The following is a 21217-nucleotide window of genomic DNA, read 5'->3' as shown; positions in this document are numbered from 1 at the left end:
TGTGCAGGTTTGTTATATAGGTAATCATGTGTCACGGTGGTTTGCTGCACCTATTAACCCATCACCTAGGTATTAATCCCTGCATGCATTAGATATTTATCCTGATGCTCTCCCTTCCCCTGCACCCACCCCCAACAGTCCCCAGTGTGTGTTGTTTCCCTCCCTGTGTCCATGTGTTATCATAGTACAGCTCCCACTTATAAGTGAGAACATGAGGTGTTTGGTTTTCTATTCCTATGTTAGCTTGCTGGGGATAATGGCTTCCAGTTCCATCCATGTCCCTGCAAAGGACATGATCTCATTCCTTTTTATTACTGCATAGTATTCCATTGTATATATATATACCACATTTTCTCTATCCAGTTTACCATTGATGGACATTTGGGTTGATTCCCTGTATTTGCTATTGTGAATGGGGCTGCAATGAACCTACAAATGCATATATCTTTGTAGTATAATGATTTATATTCCTTTGGGTATATATCCCGTAATGGGATTGCTGGATAAATGGTATTTCTAGTTCTAGGTCTTTGAGGAATCACCATACTGCCTTCCACAATGAGTAAACTAATTTACATTCCTACCAACAGTGTAAAAACATTCCTATTTCTCCACAGCCTTGCCAGCATCTGTTGTTTCTTGACTTTTTAATAATCACCATTCTGACTGGCATGACATGGTATCTCATTGTGGTTTTGATTTGCATTTCTCTAATGATCAGTGATATTGAGCTTTTTTTTCATAAGCTTGTGTGGCCACAAAAATGTCTTCTTTTGAGAAGTGTCTGTTCATTTCCTTTGCCCACTTTTTAATGGAGTTGTTTTTTCTTGTAAATTTGTTTAAGTTCCTTGTGCATTCTGGATATTAGACCTTTGTCAGATAGATAGATTGCAAAAATTTTCCTCCATTATGTAGGATGTCTGTTCACTCTGATGTTAGTTTCTTTTGCTGGGGAGAAGCTCTTTAGTTTAACTAGGTCCCATCTGTCAACCTTTGCTTTTGTTGCAATTGCTTTTGACATTTTCATCATGAAATCTTTGCCCATGCCTATGTCCTAAATGGTACTGCCTAGGTTTTCTTCTAGGGTTTTCATAGGTTTGGGTTTTATATTTAAATCTTTAATCCATCTTGAGTTAATTTTTATGTAAGGTGTAAGGAACAGGTCCAGTTTCAATGTTCTGCATATGACTAGACAGTTTTCCCAGCACCACTTATTAAATAGGAAATCCTTTCCCCATTGCTTGTGTTTGTCAGGTTTGTCAAAGATCAGATGGTTGTAGATGTGCAGTCTTATTTCTGACATCTCTATTCTGTTCCACTAGTCTACGTGTCTGTTTTTGTACTAGTACCACACTGTTTTTGGTTACTGTAGCCTTGTAGTATAGTTTGAAGTTGGGTAGGCCGATGCCTCCAGCTTTGTTCTTTTTGCTTAGGATTGTCTTGACTATATGGGCTCTTTTTTTATTCCATATGAATTGTGAAGTAGTTTTTTTCTAATTCTGTGAGGAATCTCAATGGTAGTTTAATGCAAATAGCATTGAATCTATAAATTACTGTGAGAAGTATGGCCATTTTCATGATATTGATTTTTCCTATCCCTGAGCATGGAATGTTTTTCCATTTGTGTCTTCTCTCATTTCCCTGAGTAGTGGTTTGTAGTTCTCCTTTAAGAGGTCCTTCACTTCCTTTGTTAGCTGTATTCCTAGGTATTTTATTCTCTTTGTGGTACTTGTGAATGTGAGTTTATTCATGATTTGGCTCTCTGCTTCTCCACTGTTGGTGTATAGGAATGCTTGTGATTTTTGCACATTTATTTTGTATCCTGAGACTTTGCTGAAGTTGCTTATCAGCTTAAGAAGCTTTTGGGCTGAGACAATGGGGTGTTCTAGATATAGGACATGTCATCTGCAAACAGAGATAGTTTGACTTCCTCTCTTCCTATTTGAATATCCTTCATTTATTTCTCTTGCCTGATTGCTCTGGCTAGAACTTCTAATAATATGTTGAATAGGAGTGGTGAGAGAGGGCATCCTTGTCTTGTGCCTGTTTTCAAGGGGAATGCTTCCAGCTTTTGCCCATTCAATATGATATTGGCTGTGGGTTTGTCATAAATGGCTATTATTTTGAAGTTATTTTGAAGTATGTTCCATTAATATCTAGTTTGTTAAGAGCTTTTTAACGTGAAGGGATAATTTTATCGAAGCCTTTTTTTTTTTTTTTTTGCATCTATTGAGATAATCATGTGGTTTTTGTCTTTAATTCTGTTTATGTTACGAGTTACATTTATTGATTTACATATGTTGAACCAACCTTTCATCCCAGGGATGAAGCCAACCTGATCATAATGAATAAGCTTTTTGATGTGCTGCTGGATTCAGTTTGCCAGTATTTTATTGAGAATTTTTGTATCAATGTTCATCAAGATATTGGCCTCAGTTTTCTCTTTTTATTGTATCTCTGCCAGGTTTTGATATCAGGATGACGCTGGCCTCATAAAATGAGTTAGGCAGAAGTCCATCCTTTTCAATTGTTTGGAATAGTTTCAGAAGAAATGGTACCAGCTTCTCTTTGTCGCTCTGATATAATTCAGCTGTAAATCTATCTGGTCCTGGACTTTTTTTGGCTGGTAGGCTATTTATTACTGCCTCAATATCAGAACGTGTTATTGGTCTATTCAGGAATTCAGCTTCTTCCTGGTTCAATCTTGGGAGGATGTATATGTCCAGGAATTCATTCATTTCTTCTAGATTTTCTAGTTTATTTGAATAGAAGTGTTTATAGTATTCTCTGATGGTTGTTTGTACTTCTGTGGGGTCAGTGGTGATATTCCCTTTAGCATTTTTACTGTGTCTATTTGATTTTCTCTTATTTCTTCTTTATTAATCTAGCTAGTGTTATATCTATTTTATTAATTTTTTCAAAAAACAAGCTTCTGGAAACATTGATTTTTGAAGAGTTTTTCATGTCTCTAGCTCCTGCAGTTTCACTCTGTGGTTATTTCTTGCTTTCTGCTAGCTTTGGGGTTTGTTTGCTTTTGGTTCACTAGTTCTTTTAGTTGCAATGTTAGGGTATTGATTTGAGATCTTTCTAGCTTTTTGACATGGTCAGTTAGTGCTATAAATTTCCCTCTTAACACTGCTTTAGCTGCATCCCAGAAATTCTGGTATGTTGTCTCTTCGTTCTCATTGGTTTCAAAGGACTTCTTGATTTCTGCCCTAATTTCATTATTTACCCAGGAGTCAGTCAGGAGCAGGTTGTTCAATTTCCATGTGGTTGTGTGATTTTCAGTGAGTTCTTTAATCTTGAATTCTAATTTGATTCTGGTCTGGCACTGTTTGTTATGATTTCAGTTCTTTTGCATTTGCTGAGGAGTGTTTTACTTCCAATTATGTGATTGATTTTAGAGTAAATGCCATATGGCGCTGAGAAGAATCTATATCCTGTTGTTTCTGGTTGGAGGATTCTGCCGATATCTATCAGGTCCCCTTGATGCAGAGCTGAGTTCAAGTCCTGAATATCCTGTTAATTTTCTGTCTCAATCTGTCTAATATTAACAATTGGGTATTGAAGTCTCCCACTATTATGCAGGAGTCTAAGTTTCTTTGTAGGTCTCTAAGAACTTGTTTATAAATCTGGGTGCTGCTCTATTGGGTGCATATTTAGGATCATTAGCTCTTCTTGTTGCATTGATCCCTTTAACATTATGTAATGTGCTTCGTCTTTTTTTTATTTTTATTGGTTTAATGTCTAGTTTGTGAAAGACTAAGATTGCAACCCCTGCTTTATTCTGCTTTCCACTTGCTTGGTAAATTTTCCTCCATCCCTTTATTTTGAGTCTGTGTATGTCTTTGCATGTGAGATGGGACCTTTGAATACAGCACATCAATGGGTCTTGACTCTTTATCCAGCTTGCCATTCTGTGTCTTTTAATTGGGGCATTTAGCTCATTTACATTTAAGATTAATACTGTTATATGTGAATTTGATCCTGTCATCATGAAGCTAGCTGGTTATTTTGCACACTAGTTGATGCAATCTCTTCACAGTGTCATTGGTCTTTGTACATCAGTGTGTTTTTGTAGTGGCTGGTATCAGTTTTTCTTTTCCCTATTTAGTGATTCCTTCAGGAGCTCTTGCAAGGCAGGCCTGGTGATGATTAATTCCCTCGGTATTTTCTTGTGTAAGAAGGATGTTATTTCTCCTTCATTTATGAACCTTAGTTTGTCCAGATATGAAATTCTAGATTGCAAATTCTTTTCTTTAAGAATGTTGAATATTAGCTCCCAACCTTTTCTGGCTTGTAGAGTTTCTGCTGAGTGCTCTGCTATTAGTCTGATGGGCTTCCCTTTGTAGGTGATCTGGCTTTTGTCTCTAGTTGCCCTTAATAAAAGGATTTTTCCTTCATTTCGACCTTGGAGGATCTGATGATTATGTGTCTTGGGGTTAATCTTCTCATGGAGTACCTTACTGGGGTTCTCTAGATTTCCTGAACTTGAATGTTGGCCTCTCTTGTTAGGTTGGGGAATTTCTCCCTGACGATATACTGAAGTATGTTTTCCAACTTGGTTCCATTCTCTCGATCTCTTTCAGGTACCCCAGTCATAGATTCAGTCTTTTTACATAATCCCATAGTTCTCAGAGGCTTTGTTCATTCCTTTTCATTCCTTTTTCTCTATTCTTGTCTCCCTGTCTTATTTCAGCAATATTGTCTTCAAGTTCTGAAATTCTTTCCTCCACTTGGTCAATTCAGCCATTGATACTTGCATTGTGAAGTTCTTGTGTTGTGTTTTTCAGTTCCATTAGGTCATTTATGTTACTCTCTAAACTGATTATTCTGGTTAACAGCTCCTGTAATGTTTTATCATGATTGTTAGCTTCTTTGCATTAGGTTAGAGCATGCCCCTTTAGCTCTCAGCAAAGTTCATTATTACCCACCTTCTGAAACCTACTTCTGTCAATTCATCCATCTCAGCCTCCGCCCAATTCTGTGCTCTTGCTGGAGAGGTGTTGCAATCACTTGGAGGAGAAGAGGCACTCTAGCTTTTTGAGTTTTCAGCATTTTTTCATTTATTCTTTTTCATCTTTATGAGCTTGTCTAGCTTTCATCTTTGAGGCTGCTGGCCTTTGTATAGGGTTTTTGTGGGGACCTTTTTGTTGATGCTGTTGTTGTTGTTGTTGCTTTCTGTTTTTCTTTTGACAGACAGGCCTCTTTTCCATAGGGATGCTGAGGTTTGCACAGGGTCCACACCAGACACTATTCATCTAGGTCCCTCCTGCACCTGGAGGTGTCACCAGTGGAAGCTGCAGAACAGCAAAGATGACTGCCTGCTCCTTCCCAGAGAGACATCAAACTGATGCCAGCAGGAATACTCCTGTATCAGGTGTCTGGCAACCCCAGTTGGGGGTTCTCACCCAGTCAATAAGTTTGAGATCCATGACCTGCTTAACAAAGCAATGTGTCTGCTCCCTGGGCAGTGGGGATGTACTGTGCTGGGTAGAATCACACTCCTCTGGGCTGCCTGGATTCCTCAGAGCCAGCAGAGGAAAAGACTAAGTCTGCTGATCCCTGGGGACCACAGCCACCCCTCCCACCAGGCGCTTAGCCAGAACTTGAAGACTATCTTGCTGAAATAAGACAGGCAGACAAATTATAGAAAAAGAATGAAAAGGAATGAACAAAGTCTCAGAAATCTATGGGATTATTTAAAAAGACCGAACATACAACTGATTGGGGTACCTGAAAGAGATGGGGAGAATGGAACCAAGTTGGAAAACATACTTCAGGATATCATCCAGGAGAAATTCCCCAACCTAACAAGACAGGCCAACATTCAAATTCAGGAAATCTAGAGAACCCCAGTAAGATACTCCATGAGAAGATCAACCCCAAGACACATAATCATCAGATTCTCCAAGGTCAAATTGAAGGAAAAACTTTTAGTGAATAGGATGTCCTTTCCCCAGTGTATATTTCTGTTGACTTTGTTGAAGACCAGTTGTTGCAGGTATGTGGCTTTATTTCTGGGTTTTCCATTCTGTTTCATTTATCTATGTGTCTATTTTTATACAAGTACCATGCCATTTTGGTTATTATAGCCTTGTAGTATAATTTAAATTTAGGTAATGTGATGCCTCCAGCTTTGCTCTTTTTGCTTAGGGTTGCTTTCACTATTTACCAAAGCCCCTTTTAAAGCCAAAGATAGCAGTCAACTATTCACAGAGGATTTATGGAATTTATATTAATTCCATGTGAAACTTAATTGATATTATAATTGGCACCTACTTACATATTGTCATATAAAGTAGAGCAGCAGAGCCACTATCAGGCAGTCAAGGGACCAAAAAAAAGGAGGGGAGAAGACCATGCTTCATGCCTGCTATCTAAAGCCCTTTGATGATAAAGTGAACAAGACTAAGGTGAAATGGAGGTAAACACTATGTTCAGAAAGATCTCCCTTACAAAAAAAAACCCAAAACCAAAAAACTACCAAACATTCCAAAACCAATATGAAAAGAATACTCAGGAAGAATATCATGAAAGTATTAATCCAATGAGTTGGAGGAAAAGCATGTCTCTGAAAGTTATTTATTGTAAGAAATAAAGAAATATTCAATACATGAAGTTTGTAAACATGAACCCATATTATTTTGTATTCTCTATTTTGCACCCTTTGGTAGTTCTTTTCCATACTAAATTCTGGGTTAACCTTGGACTTAGCCTTGACTAATGAGACGTTAGCAAATGTGATGCAAGCCAAGTCTTAAAAAGTATTTGTGTATGTGTGCTTGTCTTCTCTTGCTGCTCTGTGGAACCTTGGGATTGCCATATGCAGAAGTCTGGGCTAGCTTACCTTAGTATAAGACATGTCCCAGCTGAGGCCCCCAAGAATAGCATTCCTGTCAACTGGCAGACAATTGTGTGAGGCAAACCTAGACCACCTGCACCCAGCCAAGCCAACCTGGAGCAAAAGAATCATCCAATAAACTTAGCAAAGAGTAAGAAGTAATAATTATGCTGTTATATGACACTTAGCTTTGTGGCATTTATTTCTCAATGCAACAAAATATGAACTGATAAACATTTGCTTAGTTTCTCAGTAATATGCAAAACACTTTTTAAAAGACAAACAAGAAGCCATTAAAAAGAGTACTGGAAAAGACAATTGACTCCCATAAGGAAAAACTGCAATGAGACTAAAAATATAATAATTATTAAAATCAGTAATGCAAGAGAGTAAAACAGATATAACACTGCAAGAAATTAAGCAATGTAGAGAACAACCTACAGCTTTCATCTCAGAAAAGACAGAAAAAGAAATAAGAAATTAAAATGAAAGAAAGTTGATGTGTAAGACAAAGCTTTAAATTATGAGTAGTGCTAATTCCAGAAGAAAAAAGAAGAAACAACCAATAGAATATTATCCAGCCATAAAAAGGAATGGAAGATACATGATACAACATGGATGAACCTTGAAACATTATGTTAAGTGAAAGAATCCTGACACAAAAATTAATGTATGATTCCATTTACATAAAATGGCCCAAATAGGCAAATTCTCAGAGATGGAAAGCAGATTAGTGCCTCCATCAAGAGCTAGTGGGTGGGGAAAATAGGCAATAACTATAAATAGGTTAGGATTTCTTTTTGGGGTGATAAAAATGCTCTAAAATTAGATAGTAGTGATGGTTGCACAGCAAAATAACTACATTGTACATTTTAAAAGGATGAATTTTATGGCATATGACTTATATCTCAGTAAAGCCATTTTTAAGTCAATTAGCAACTAATGACTCTGGGATAGACAGCAATATCAATGAAACAGTACATAGATCAGAAACAGACACATACACACACACACACACACACACACACACAAAAGAATTAATATAAAGGATGAATAACAATTAAATAGGTCTTGTATTAGTGCGTTTTCATGCTGCTGATAAAGACATACATGAGATTGGGCAATTTACAAAAGAAAGAGATTTAACTGGACTTACAGTTCCATATGGCTAGGGAAGCCTCACAATCATGATGGAAGGTAAGGAGGAACAAGTCACTTCTTATGTGGATGGCAACAGGCGAAGAGAGCTTGTGGAGGGAAACTGCATCTTATGAAACCATCAGATCTTATGAGACTTATTTACTATCACGAGAACAGCAAGAGAAAGAACTGTCCCCTGATTAAATTATCTCCCACCAGGTCCCTCCCACAACACATGGGAATTATGGGAGTACAATTTAAGATGAAATTTGGGTGGGGGCACAGAGCCAAGCCATATCAAGGATCAATGGATTATTCAAGACATAGTGTAAAAAATGGCTTTTTCTTTAAAAGTACATCGAATTTAGATTCTCATCACCAGACAGCAAAATAAATCCTGTTTAGATTAATGATTTGGATGTATAAAGAATGTAGGTACAAACATAAGAATATTTATTGCCCTACAGAAGAAGATAGACTTTCTTAGCATAAAGGCAATGGAAGCAACCACAAATTAGAACACTGAAGGATATGCTATCTTAAGACGTAAATAAACATCTATAGAACAGAAGTGTCCACAAAATTTAAAGGACAGTAATAAAACTGAACAAAACGTACCTCATAAATTCCCCACACAAGAGTTTAATGTTATTTTTAAAAATACATTAAAATGGATGAATCCTTAATTAGAAAATGAATAAAAAATATTAACAGAGAGAAGAAAATCAAATTGCTAATGAATGTTAAATTTCACAAATAATAACAAAATATGGGGGCATTTTTCCACCTATCCAGCTGGAAAATATTTATAAATCAGTGTTGTTGAGTTAGAAACTCTGGTAGAAGTACAAATCAGTACAGAAGCAATCATGCAATATGTAACAAGTTCTTAAAAATTTTAATACCCAGGTAAACATGTACCAATTAACATCAATTTATTAAAATAAAATTTATACTTTAAAATAATATATTATCAGATACACTTCTAGGAATCAATCCTAAGAAACATTTCAGATATGTACAGAAAATGATGCATGCATATTGTATTCATTTTTGTTCACAAATATTAATTAAGCATCTACTGTGTGTCTGGGTCTGTTCTAGTTAATAAGAACAACAGTAACAACAAAATGGACAAAAGCCCTGACCTTACATAGCCTATATTCTGGAGAGACAGTAAACAAAATACACAGTCTATTTGATGTTAAAGGCACTGACGCAGCTGAGAAGAGATACTGGAATACACAGAAAAGTCTCTGGTCCACTTGCTGTTGAGGTCATTGCTGTGGATGCCCTCAAGCAGGCATTAAAAGGAAACACAAAGATTCTCACGTTTGGTACATGCTTCCAAGAGACTTCTCAAGCCTCTTCCCCAGGTTCCCTGGTGCCTGTTCTCCTAATCTGCCTCCATCTGGGTCCCTGACCATCTAGTCATGTGTCTGAATCTATTTCTTATCTCAGCTCCCTCTCCCGCCACCCAGTGTCAATGACCAAGTGTGCCACTGCAGCTCTGCCTGCTTGGAGGGTGGCTCTTCCATCATCAGTTAGGGCCACCCATGAGTGGGGCTGCAGTATGGCAGTCATATTTTTAGTTCACATCCTCATCTTTCACACTCTTTCTTGCTGGCCCACCTATTAAATAGGTGAGCCATGTCTTGCCTCCTCTGTCAGCCAGTGGTAGGGAATTTGAAAGGTCTGGTTTCTGCAGCATATGTTTCCCCTGGTAAATGGCCTCAATTTGTTTGGAAAAACATTGTGAGCAATTGCTACTACATTTGCTTGCTGCAGTTTTGCAGGTTTCTTCCTTGAGGAAATGTTATCTTCCCTTCAAACAATGGGCTCAGGGTATGAGAACTATTTCAGAGCTGGAAACTGGGTGACAGACTACCATCTTTACATTGCAATGACTGGCTTCAGCTCCCCCTTCATCAGCTTTTGATTTTTTCCAGTTACGTAAGCCAAGTTACGCCATCACAGGTTACCTGCACATCTCTATTGCTCCCTGGAACATCATGGTCTATCAGCCACTGATTTAGATCCTGTAAAAGTCCAGGGCTACCTGGTTGTCCCTCTGGCCTTGCTGTGCCCGTATAGTAATCATGTCCTCCTAACTCTGCTGGCTAAGGACTGACACCAGGCATCAGTTAGTCTAGAAACTATTTTGCCCAGTTCAAAAGCATCGTCATCCAATGTGAAACCATAAATAACACTGAGCTTTTCAAAGACTCTCTTCCACCCTAAGCAGTGTATGGTGGATTCCTTATTGGCCTATGCACCTTCCCAGGGAACATAATTATACAGTGTGCTCTCTGGACTCAAATAAAAAATCCAGTCTATTATTCCCATCCCTTCAAGCATCTGACTCCCTCCTTATTTCTCCGCTAAGATTGTTCTGGCATTTCCATCTCATTAAGCCATCATTGTTTCCAAGTCTCAGGAAGTCATCCCAATAGAAGATTAGGATTGACTCCAAGGTGTCTTTGCCAGGACGTTAAATCTTGAATAATAGGAGAACGCTCCTTTATTAATAAATTTCCTCCTATCCAGCCATGTGCACTCCAGAACCATCCTTGCTTGTATTGCTGTGGTTCCAGCACATGTGTATGATCCAGATTCTGCAAAACCACAGTAACTAAGTGGTTTCCTCCAAGAGCAGGCACTGCATTCCCTGTTTAGACTCTGCTGAGGTCTGCCTCTATTTACTGATATGAAGATAACAAGGAGAAATGGCACAGACCTTGAGGGGAACAGAAAACATGTTCCAACTCATCTGCCTCCTAGTCTCTTCATAGGTGTCTAGGCAAGAGCAAGCTTCTTTCCTCTACCAGAGAGAAAGGAACTGCTTCTGACAACCTGGAAGACTCAAAGGAATCTAGGTACCCATCACACTAAGACACTCCATTCAAATGCCCTATCTCATCTCTCAGGATATCACCCTTTCCTTATCAGGACACTGACATTGACACTAGATGCATGCCGAAGTCTCATTTGCAGCTCTGCCACCCTTACAAGTAAATCCTGGGCTTGACTTTCTACATAGTCTTTCCTGTTGCTGCTGGAGTTGAGTGTATCTTTAAATTATGCTATAGAAGCATTCTGACTCTACATTGCGCCATGAGTTGATATCTGATCTGAGCCTACCATTTTAATTTTTAAAAGCTTCCAAAGCAGTCAACAGAATCTAGCCAACTTTTAAATCCTTATGATCACCATTGCCCCATAGCATTCATGCACTAGGGTTACTACCTAATCAGAATATAGTGGTTTACTTTCAACCTGTATTCATTCATTCCAGCTGAAATTTTTAGTAATTCTGATATTACAGCATGCTAGATATTACCCACACTCCACTTAACATCACCAATGGGTGACCCAGAGCATCCACTTCTAGGCGAATTCCCAGTGTCCTCAAAAGCACAGCCAGATCCTAGGACTTGTGTGTAGGTGGATGATTCTGGAAGTGTTACCGTGGAGCAAGCAAGCGAGACTGGGGAAGAGTGAAACAGGATAAAAAGAAAGATCAACAGAAGGGTCAATTATCCAAGCCAACACTGCTATGGAAAACTGGGGCTGGGTCTCTCTACGATTGCTCAACACAAAGAATGGCTCTCAGAATTTTCTGTCCAAGGATGGACACAGGGAAGCATGTATCCCTCAGCTTCCACCTCCCTTGGTTAAAGGTGCCCGAGAGTTTCTTAGCTCTCTCTGCTCTTGTGAGCTGCACCTGAATTCTGTGCTGTGGTGTTAGAGAACTTCAGAACAGAAAGAAAAGGCACATGGCACAGACGCTTAAGGTGAGACCCTATCCACAAGAAGAAGTAAATTAAAGCCCACAGGAAGTATAACAGAAGCCATGGCCGGAATCAGAATGTGATGGGCTGAACAAGGGTCTTCTAAGGACATCCACACCCTAATCCCTAGAACCTGTGAATGTGAGTTTATACAGTAAAAGTGACTTTGTAGATGTGACTAAATTAATAATCTTGAGGTAGGGGATTATCCTGAATTACCTGTGTGGGCTCTAAATATAATCCCAAATTTCCTTATAAGAAAGAGAAAGAGGGAGACTTGACTATAGAAAAGAAGGTAAGGCGATAACAGAAGCAAGCTTTGAGGCTGGAGGAGGGGGCCACGAGCTGAAACATGTGGGAAGCCACCAGAAGCTCAAAAAGGCATGGAAACTGATTCTCCCCCAAAACCTCCAGAAGGAACCAGCCGTGCTGATGCTTAATTGCAGCCCAGTGAAACTGATTTCAGAGTTCTGACCTCCAGACAGACAAGGGAATACACTTTGTGTTGCATTAAGCTACTAAATCAATGGTAATTTGTTACAGTAGCAATACAAAGTGAATACACAGATTTGCAGCAAAGACACTATCAGATGATGTGCCCGTGACTAATTGCAGTCTCTTCACAATGGCCCACTGTTTGACTATTCCATGCCCTTTACTGCTTCATGACCTGTGTTCATGATGTCTCCTTTCTCTAAAGCAGACGTCCCCAACCTTTTTGGCACCAGGGACCAGTTTCATGGAACACAATTTTTCCATGGACAGGGGTGGGAGGTGTAGAGGGGGGTGGTTTCAGGATTATTCAAGCTCATTACATTTATTGTGCACTTTATTTCTATTAATATTACATTGTAATATATAATGAAATAATTATATGACTCACCATAATGTAAACTCAGTGGGAGCCCTGAGCTTGTTTTCCTGCAACAAGATAGACCCATCTAGGGGTGATGGGAGACAGTGACAGATCATCAGGCATTAGATTCTCATAAGAAACACACAACCTAGATCCCTTGCACACACAGTTCACAATAGGGTTCGTGCTCCTAAGAGAATCTAATGCCACTGCTGATCTGACAGGAGGCAGAGCTCAGGCTCTAATGCAAGTGATGGGGAGCAGCTGAAATTGCAGATGAAGCTCCTCTCCCTTGCCTGCTGCTCAGCTCCCACTGTGAGCCGTCCACGGCTGGGGATTTGGGAACTCCTGGTGTAACTCACTCTGTGCTACTATCCGCATGCTTGTCTCCTTCCATCTTCTGACTGAAATTTAAATCATATTCTTGGATGACTTCAAAGTCTTTCCAATCTAAAGTGAATCTGTGTGATTTTTTTTTTCAAAGCCTTGTTTCCTTCATGGTAGTTATAATTTGCTTTTATTTTGCATAAGTGTCTGCCTACTGGTTTACTGTGTTTCTCTGCCTGTCTATAGCAAAGCCCTGTACTTTTGGAATTACAGCAACTTTACTACTTTGATAGTTTGATCCCCATTGGTTATCAAGGCACTGTGTTTATTCATCATGGGTTTGAATATGGAATAAAAAAATGGTGATATGAGTGGCACCCACCAACTATCCACATGGTATGTCAGAGGGAAGCAGTTTCTCCTTCCTCCTCCACCATCCAGCCTTACCTACATGACTGACTGCTTTCACACTCTCCCTGGTCAACACTCTAAATAGCCCTTAATGCACCTCTCTACCCCAAACCCCAGCCTCTTGGGCTAGTGTCCTGGCAAAGCCTGTGGTCCTGTCTCCCCTAAATGATTTACTCAAATCCATAGCTATTAGCTGAGATCATTTACAATTTATGCAACAAATTGTGGCAAATCACTTACTCTCTCCCAGGCTCTGAGCTAAATTACGGAGATGAACAAGGCCCAGCGTCTCTTTTAGGGAGATCATTACCTAACCCAGAAGATTGTCAGATATGAAAATTAAAGCAAAAACTTTTTCTAGGGGCCATGATACAAGGTGCCCAAAGGAAAAATGGGGTCATTTATAAAGAAGATTTCAAGAAAGACTTCACAGAAGAGAAAACGCTTGGTCTCTTGTCCTTTGTCACTGCTGAACATCAAGAGCTAAGGAGATTTTTCAAAAGGCAGGGAGAGAAGCATGAGTCACCGTGAGTAACTGCACGGGGGCATTAAGTGGCGGGGACCACTGTGGAAAGGCAAGCAGAGCAATGTCGCCAGAGTGGAGAGTGAAAGGAAGTACAACAGGATGAGGCTGGAGGGGTGGAAGAGCGTCAGTAGGGGAGAAGCTGTGTGCCCACTGAAGGTGCTCCTCGCCACACACACGCATTGATGCTCACTCCTCATCCTCATCCTAGAAGGTTAACTGACAATAATTTTATGGGACTCAAAAATCTCCTTTAAAAGGCTGTGGTTTGAAAGGACAGATATTCATTCCAATACCAACATTGAAGATAGTCTTCAGAACTAAGCGTGCAGACTAGGTGATGCAGGGATGCTGAAGTTACCTTTTCATTTGTGTGGATATCCAAGTCTAGTGGGGAAACAGTGATTCTCCACCCCATCCACTGGTGAGGGGGCAATGCCTGGTTTACAGCCACCTGCCAGTCACATTGGCGGCTGTTGTTTATTGCTTCTATATTCTACACAATTTACTTATACTTCTTATATTTATTTCATCTAGGCAAAGAATCTTATGTGTTTCTCCATTTTAGAGATGTGGAAATTGAGTTTAGAGAAGTTCAATGTTGTACCCAAACCAATCAGTAAGTGGCAGAATTGGAACTCAGACACAGGCTTGCCTGATGAGTCTTTCACCTCCAGATCACAGTATTTCATCCGGCCTAGTATGGGGATTGAACAGTGTGACCTTAATGTTGCCACTCCTCAAGATTTGCATCTGGGCAGCTGCCTGATCAACAACTGCCAGCTTCTCTGGGTTCTTAAAAAACAGTAGTAGTAATAATAATAGTAGCATCAACAATTATAACAACACATATGAATATACATTGTCAATGAGTCAATAATCATACACAACAGAATATAAGGGGTTTGCTGATGTTTTTACTAGTAATACTCATTATTTTGTTGTCTTTGTATTGCAGTCATCATCATTTTAATTTAAAATGGTAACAAGCCGAAGAATTATTAGCAAGGCAAGTAATAAAACCCATCATGGTGCTTTTATTTCCTACTTGGGACTATAAATTAAATGTGAGAAAAACTAACCTTTACTCCTGAGAAGAGATGATTTAATGTTGAATGACACCAACCCAGGTAAAAAAAAAAAAAAAAAAAAATTCCCCGATGAAATAGGAACTCCAAGTGTGATTTAGCGCGTGGGGATGTCCAAGCAGGAGAGAATCTCCCCACGAGGCAATTAACTCTGGGTAACACGACCAGTGAGTTTCTGAACCTTGATGAGTGAAGGTGAGAAAGGTCCATAACGTCTGCAGGGAGCCATTCAAGAGAAACACAGTTTGTAATCAAAACAGAGAGGGAGGAAGAGGACGCATGGCATCTGGCAGAGAAGAATTATTTATCCAGATAGTTATTCTACCTTGACGCCAAGCATCTGGAGGGACCAAGGCATCTGTCTAAGTGTTTGCTCTGTGCGTGTGTGTGTGTGCGCGCGCATATGTGCACATGCGCACATAAGAGAGCATACAGAATGGAATAAATCAAACGTCTGCAGAAGAGGTGAGACAACTGAGGCAGGAGAGAACAGTTACAAGTGCTCAGTTCCCTCAAGTCCGAAACAATTATACTCAAATTCCAGCTCTGACACTTACTATGTGTTCCTCAGAAATTTTCCTAAGCTTCCTAAATTCGGGTTCCTTAGGTGCAAAGTGGGAATAGTAACCAATAGTGTTGCCACAAGGCTAGTATAAGCGAACACAAGCTTGCTGCATAATAAGTGATTAATAAATCGTGTCCATTATTATAACCGTTGTTATTGTTGCTAGTCTATTATGTGAGCACTGCAGAAGGATAATAAAACAACAAAAAAAAGATGAACTGAATTTTCTCCTTTTTAGCCAGATACGTGCATCTCTAGCAAAAGCAGCTGAGATTAAAAACTATCAGGAAAGAAAAGAGGGGGTCACATTGAAAGAGCAACTTTTGAATTATTTCAAAGCCAATTCTTCACAAAACACAAGGTCCTTGCTACACAAACGGTGATCTGCAACACCTGGGAGATTGTTAGGCATGCACAATCGCAGCTCCTGCTCCAGAGTCGACTACATCGGAGTCTGCATCTTAACGAGATCCCCACGTGATCTGCAAGCACAATCAACTTGGAGGAGCACAGAGCTGGGACACAGGCTGCATTTGTCCACAATCATATCAAACCCTCTAATGAATGGAAAGGAAGGGTCCATTTAGCCAAGCAGCTGATCCATTCAGTCACACCTGATCAATTTACGCCCCACAAGTAAACAGCTGAGCTGACCAGCTCAAATGGATCAATGCCCAAGGCAATCAGCCCTAAATGGGAAGCAGATGGTGTATGTGAAGGGCCATCCAAAGTATTTTAACTGGGACATTCCCCATCCCTTACCCCTAGGAAGTTTACAATCTGTGAGGGACAACAGAAGAATAGACATTTAAGTCAAATCGCTAGATGAATAAGAAGAGCTGGGATAATTTATTCTAACTTGTAAAATCAGAGTAGCCTCTTAGAGAAGGTACATGTGGACAGTGACAAAGGAGCAGGAAGGGAGTGTAATTAGTCCATTTTCACAATGTTTATAAAGACCTACTCAAGACTGGGCACTTTGCAAAAGAAAGAGGTTTATTGCACTTACAGTTCCACATGGCTGGGGAGGCCTCACAATCATGGCAGGAGAAAAGGAGAAGCAAGTCACATCTTATGTGGATGGCAGTAGCCAAAGAGAAAGACCTTGAGCAGAAAAACTCCCATTTTTAAAACCATCAGATCTCACGAGACTTACTATCACAAGAATAGCACAATAAAGACCTGCCCCCATGATTCAATTACTGCCCACCAGGTCCCTCCCACAACACGTGGGAATTCAAGATGAGATTTGGGTGGGGACACAGGCAAATCATGTCAAGGAGAAAGATGAAATTTGACAGAAGAGATCCATGAGGAGTAATAGCAGAAAAGTGTAGGGTATGTTCGTACAGAGTCTTGAAAGCTCAGGCAGGTGTTCCAGCAGCAACATCAAGGCAGAGAGAAGAGAAACATCAAGGAAGTTTGTCCTGAAGAGAGAAATGACTTGGACATGTGGACAGCCACAGGTACTATTTTCTTTAGCCTTTGCGTAAGCAACAGGACAGAATCTCCCTGTGGCTAAGAAGAGGCAATTCTTTATAATCTGGACTTGATTTGTCCTGTTAGGTGTCAGAGTCCTGCTGGTCCTCTGTTTGAGGAAGAAGGAAACCATCCCTCTGATTTGGGAATTTCCAGACTTGTTTAGTTATTTTTCTAATATACAAAACGAGCACTTTAGGCCCTTAGGCCTGTGGCAGAGATGGCTAACTCCACACTGAAATATATTCATCCTTGTGGAAGAGAGCATTGTCTCTGGAAAGCAGATTATCATTCCAGCCCTTTACTTCCCAACATCCTATCCATGCTGTGCCCTTGCACTTACATGTAGCCATGAGGCTAATTCTCACTAAAGGACAGAAGCAGAAGCAATGTGTTTGTGCTCAGGCCAAGGCTTAGAAGAGGAGGCTTTCTCTCTTTCCCCTATCCAACCTTGATGCAAATGATGGCAACACTCTAGAAGACAAAAGAGCCTGGGCCCCAAGTCTCCAAAAGAAGTAAAGCCAACCACCTACCAGGAACAAGAGATAAGCTTCTATTGTATTTGAGCCACTATATGTTTTGGGGTCTATATGTTATAGCAGCTAGCATTATCCTAATACAGACTTTATAGGAGTAACTTAGGATTAAAGGAAAGAAGGAGAGAAAAGTACATTATAAATTATGATGTCCTAAATAACACCATTGCTTCCTTGAACATTCGACAGAAAACTATGGAGCAGCTATTATATACCAAACTTGTACTTGATACAGAGAAATGAGTGACAAAAAGCACAGACATATGCTGTCTCTCCCAGATTAGTATCGAGCCACTACCCAATAGTGCTGGATGGATCATAGGAATCACACCATCTAGCTTTCAGAAGAGAAAATATTGCATCCCAGCCTCATTTATCTGTCCAATGGGACAAAAGGCAGGCAAAATTAGAGCCACTCCCATCGAATGGCTTTCACTAGGTTTCTATATATTTATTTTTAAATGCATAGCTTGCTTTATTCCAAATAAGATTCAAGACAGCTTACAAGATAGCTTAAATTTAAAATGAAAGAAGAAAGTTATAACAGGGTGGGAATATGACATGTTACCATAAATATAGCTAAATATGCAGTCACTAATGACTTACAGACTTGCCACAAATTTAGATCTGAGTTTGTCTGGTTTGGGGCTTTTTTCTTTTTTTTTTTTTTTCTGAGGCAGGGTCTCACTTTGGCACCCAGGCTAGAGTACAGTGGTATATGATCATGGCTCACTGCAGCCTTGCAGCCTCAAGCAATTCCCCACTTCAGCCTCCTGAGTAGCTGGGACCACAGTCACACACTACCATGACTGGCTACTTTTTAAACATTTTTTGTAGAGACAGGGTCTTGTTATGTTGACCAGGCTGGTCTCAAACTCTTGGCCTCAAGTGATCCTCCCCCTCAGACTCCCAATGTGCTGGGATTCCAGGTGTGAGCCACTGTGCCCACCTTGAGCTTCCTGGAAGCCAAATCAAAATGTTCTTTAGTTGTTATCATATTTGTAATTAACGATTTACATATTTGTATTCCCCATAGACACGAAGCACCACGAAGGACAAAGACTATGTCTTTTGTTTACTTACTCTGGTACCCACATGACCTCCTGGTCCACAGTAGGTCCCTAATAAGTACCTCCCTAAGGAAAAGGCAGAGCAGCCTGACGTTCAACCATACCTGGCACTGGGACAAAGAGGTGTGTCCCTCCAGATCCTCAGAAGCATAAGCCAACATGCTGTGAAGACCAGCATCATTATCCTAGGCCTACAGTGGACTCACTGGCAAGCAACCTGTGGCTGGTCCTCATTTCCTAAACCCCATGTGTTGATGGCATCAGACCAAACACAATACAGACAAAGCAAATTCTGCAGGAATCTAATATCCTGTGGTTCCAAAACCCCAAATCTCTGCCAGTCTGATGTGACCCAGGGGAGGACTGTCGAACACCTGGAAAGAGCAGAAGCACCACATAACTTTTTAGTCATCTTCTCCTTCACTGTCTCCCTGGTAGTGTTTTAGATTCCATCAATGAGGCAGCTTTGGCTTCCAGAGGCCAGAGAAGCCATTTATTATATTATTATGAGAAGCCATTTTCTGACCCTAGAATCTGCATTTTCCATGGAGAAAACTGAAAGCTACCACCTACTCTGTCACTCAGGGCTCCCATAGAAAGATGTAATTAGCTGGATCAAAGTGCAATTTAAATGTCACTTTTGCTATGAAATTAGAGATACCGTTCCTTTACATTCACTTGATTTTTGTGACTGACCTCTTCCCTTTCTTGCTTTGGTCCTTGATTCTAAGAAAGTCAGCAGTGTAGTCCCAGCTAGTTAGAGAGATCAGAAGTGAAGGTGGAAGAGCTTAAAGGGGCAGCAGGGACATCACGGGGCAGGGCTATGGCTGGGATAAGGCACTAAAGATGGAAGGAGGTTTATAAGCCCCAGCCCTGCACGGTGAGAGCATAGGATTCCCAAGTGGGTTTCCAAGAACACCCCAGCGAATAAGCAGGGCTGGTGGCGAGCAGGAACCTGTAAGCTCATTGCACAACTCCAAAGCGCGACTAGAACGGACCACATTGAGGTCAATGTGATGGCACCCCCTGGAGTTGTGTCGTGCATCTGTCCTGCAGGACATAATTTGAGAGGGCTCACTAATAATAGCAATAATAAGAACCCACATTTACCGAGTGTTCAGGATGTGCCAGCCATGATGCTAAGGACTTTATAAGTATTAGCTCATTTAGTTCTCACAACATTGTAAGTAGGAACTATAGTCAGTCCCATTTTACAAGAGGGGAAACTGAGACTTAGAGATGTTAAGTAATTTACCTGAAACCATTCCATTAGTACATGTTGAAGCCAGATTTTTAGCCCAGTCTGGCTTCACAGCTCATGCTCTTAGCCTCTTTAATATATGACCTTCCAGCAAGGTTGATAAAAAGTAGACACAAAATTTACCTTTCCAAACATTGTGCACAACGACTTTCAATTCTGCCCTAGCAACGGAGGACCCATCCCTTAATTTCCCATGTTGATTCTAGTTCCTTGCCTACCAGTATGTCTCCATATTATGGTGCCAAGGCAAGTAAGAACACTCCTCCAAGACACCACTAGAGAGACATTTACAAAGGCAGAGCTGGCCCTGCAAAGTGCTCCCAGCACAGCAGGATGGCTGCAGGTTCTAACAGAGAGATCAGCAGCAGTGGCTGGGGCATTTATTAAGTTCCACTGGTTAAATTCTACTTTCTGATGCAGGCAGACAGCTCCCATTCCCCCATAGTGAGAGCTAGGTGAGCATGTCACAGGCAGGGCACAGCAGGGGCTGCATTCTGAAGGCAGAAAGTCAGGGAGAGGTGGCTTGTGACAGATTATTTTGAGATGGAGCTGTCAGTACAGAATAGTCCCTGCCCCACTGTGATGGTTCCAGTGTGCAGGAGACACCTGTCTACAATGTGAAGAGGAAGTGGACTTTGCAGAGAGAAGTTGCCCAGGCATTTCCAGGCCCTTTCTACTCTCTCAGAAATAAATTAGCCAGGAAGGATGCAGCTTAATCTGGTTCATCTTTTTTTTTTGGTTGGAGATGGAGTTTCACTGTTGTCACCAAGGCTGGAGTGCAATGGCGCCATCTCGGCTCACTGCAACCTCTGCCTCTTGGGTTCAGGTGATTCTCCTGCCTCAGCTTCATGAGTAGCTGAGATTACAGGCGCATGCCACCATGCCCAGCTGATTTTTGTATTTTTAATAGAGATGGGATTTCACCATGTTGGCCAGGCTGGCCTCGAACTCCTGACCTCAGGTGATCCACCCGCCTCAGCCTCCCAAAGAGCTGAGATTACAGGCGTGAGCCACTGCGCCAGGCCACTTTGTTCTTAAACTGTCATTTCAATCTTCTAAACATTAGATTTAGCTTTTCAATCTGATTGGGGCCTGGTTTCATTTAGTGTCCTTCCTTTCTTCCCTTCCTACCTCTTTCTCTTCCTCCTCTGTTTTCTCTTAATTCTTCTCTCTCTCCCCTCCCCATCTCTTCTTCTTCTTCTTCTTCTCTCTCTCATGCCCCTCATTCTGATCCCCCTTTATCTCCAGATAGCTAGCTCTCTGCAGACTGAACTGGGTCTAGGATGATCTGCTTATTGCACCAGAGCTCTGTACATGCAAACAAGA

Source organism: Mandrillus leucophaeus, unplaced genomic scaffold, assembly GCF_000951045.1.
Source record: "Mandrillus leucophaeus isolate KB7577 unplaced genomic scaffold, Mleu.le_1.0 Scaffold173, whole genome shotgun sequence".
NCBI classification, from domain to species: domain Eukaryota; kingdom Metazoa; phylum Chordata; class Mammalia; order Primates; family Cercopithecidae; genus Mandrillus; species Mandrillus leucophaeus.
This window is presented reverse-complemented; position numbering follows the sequence as displayed.